General features: G+C 32.3%; 1 protein-coding gene across 1 annotated transcript in view; it reads right to left on the reverse strand.

Annotated features, from left to right (window-relative positions):
* The window catches only part of LOC106879840 (uncharacterized), a 62,743-nt gene that overhangs the window by 52,320 nt on the left and 7,646 nt on the right, over window positions 1–2,777 (reverse strand). The gene's annotated exons all lie outside the window — the stretch shown is intronic.

The raw sequence follows: 2,777 nt of genomic DNA on the forward strand, positions 1-2,777 counted from the left end.
TTGCACATTTATATATATATATATATATATATATATATATAAATGTGCAAGATTTCTGCTAATCTTTGAAAGATCATGGTGCTCTAACAATAAAATTCTAGCATAAAAATCTCTAAAGCATTTATGAAATGAATAGAAATTAGACCTCTTCTGATCTTGTATGTAGTTTGAGAGAGGATAGAATTAAAACAGAATATAACAAATCTTAGTTTACACCATAAATCATGGTAAAATTTTCATAAATGTATTTGTGAAAATGTACATAAATATATTGAATAGATAATATGTATTGTAGAAATAGCATTATGGCAAACATACATATGTATTGGCTTGCTTTATAAAGTTAGCTGGAAAATGTCTACAAGCAGATAATTGACAGCAGTGCTATTGATGTAGATAACATGTTTTGAAGTTGGTAGACACCTTACTAAGAAGATTCCTCACAAAACTTAACATCTATTGTGATTTAAGATAACTGAAAGAGAACAATTCTGCTCTGTATTATTACTTTCTGGGAAAGTTAGTTGTTAGTTTTTACTGATGTCAAACGAATTGAGCCAGAGTTGGTCAAGTGTCCATTTTAGATACTTGAGAATATTAACTCTGACTGGCTAAAATAACAAACATGGCAAAACAGTGAAACATTAAATGGAGTTCCTACATTTCTGTTTTTGACTATCACTCATTGTCAACAACCACAGAACAGATGACATCTGTGTCTAAGTCTTGAGCAAGAAATGTATCAAAAGTATTTGTATCTATTCCTGAAATTGTAATTTAAATGTAATATGTTTGTCCAATTCCAATGTTTTTAAAGCTGCACATAGTCTTCAGTTATATATCTTGGCAAGACCAGTAGATTTCCTGATGGGAGGATGATTCTTGATAATCAGTTTTATTCATTCAGTTGTAGTAGACTATCAAATATCTAAAATATGTAACTGAAATTCATATGTAACTGAAATCCAAGCTCTACCTACAGGAGATAGTAGCCAAATCACCCTCAAATCTTAAATTGATAAAAGGAAGGAATTATTGGATAATGTAATCCTAGATACTCATTGTCTTGCTAAGTCTGCTTGATTACAACTGACCTGATGCTAAACAACAGCAACGATATATTTATACCTATACTATATATAGGTATAAATTTATTTATACCTATACTATATTAAACCATGTGAAAGTGCATGGCCTAGTGGTCTGGATGTTGCACTCACAATCACAAAATCATGGTTTCAATTCCCAGACTGGTTATGCTAACATCAAATGCTGATGGTTACTGTCATTCTTGACTGCAACAACATCTCATACAAATTTTGAACTAACTTAGAGTAAACATCTTTTCTTTGACATTGGTAGTAATGACAATACACAGCTTGTTAACAATAGAAATAAATATTTTTGTATTTAAAATCTCAAAAGAATTTGTGTTCTTTTCATCCCTTCAACTCATCCAATTCATCATACTGACACACATACAAAAACATTCTTATAACAAACTTATTTTTCAGAATTTTGTAAATAATTGATAATAAACTGAGCAATAGTTTTCTAAGCACTCCATTAATTTCTAAAGTTACCATGCAAAGTGCTCGAGTAATTTTTCATTTGATTTTCAGTGCATCATGAATATAAAAGGATTGACAAGCAGTGATTTACATATCCCCAATAGAATTTACAATATAAATATGATTGAACAATACAACTAAGCTGTCAATTGTCATTGGCTTCAAAGGGTTAACTTAATGATAATAAGGCTCAGTCATTAAACTGCTGCTGGCAGTTGTAGTCTGTAAAAGAGTTAATGTATTGTTAACTGGATTATATTCAAATTAGTCAATATGTTACAGTTCTATATTTAAGAGATGAGGAATTATGTACATTATTTACATTTATTTACATTCGACGGATATTTGTCTTCATCTTGATTGTTGATAACACAACGTTTCAGCTGATACACCCTCCACAGCCTTCATCAGGTGTCTTGGGGAAATTTCGAACCTGGGTTCTTATCCCTAAGGTATTTTTTGATGTTATTATTATTATTATTATTATTATTATTATTATTATTATTATTATTCTGGTCATTGCCTGGAATCGAACTTGGAATCTTGGGGTTTGTAGCCCACGCTCTTAACCACTATGCCATATACCCATGGGCCCATGGGCATGAGGCGTAGTGGTTAAGAGCGCGGGCTATTAACTCCAAATTCCGAGTTCGATTCCAGGCAAAAGAGGGACTTGTGAAAACGAAAGCCATCCCTATTAGAAGAGGAATATTCCAGGGAGACACGCTCTCTCCACTCCTGTTCTGCCTGGCACTCACACCTTTAACTGAATTGCTAAATAGAACTGGATGCGGTTACAAATGCTACGGAAAAACAGTCAGCCACCTTCTATATATGGATGACCTAAAATTATATGCTAAAAATGACAGAGAGCTAGAAATATTACTATAGACAGTACACGGCTTTACCAAGGAAATAGATATGAAATTCGGATTAGAAAAATGTGCCAAAGCAACCCCGAAAAGAGGAAAATTAGTTAAAAGTAGCAATATAACACTAGATAAAGCCAATGAAATAAGAGAACTAGACGAAAGCCAACCATACAAGTATTTAGGAGTCAATGAACTAGATAGGATACAACATACACAAATGAAAGAAAAAATAAAGAAAGAGTACTATAGACGAGTTAGATCAATACTAAAAACAGAGCTCAATGCTAAAAACAAGATAATGGGTATCAACACTTTAGCTGTCCCAGTTATAAGC

The sequence above is a fragment of the Octopus bimaculoides genome, chromosome 11, assembly GCF_001194135.2.
Source record: "Octopus bimaculoides isolate UCB-OBI-ISO-001 chromosome 11, ASM119413v2, whole genome shotgun sequence".
Lineage (NCBI taxonomy): Eukaryota > Metazoa > Mollusca > Cephalopoda > Octopoda > Octopodidae > Octopus > Octopus bimaculoides.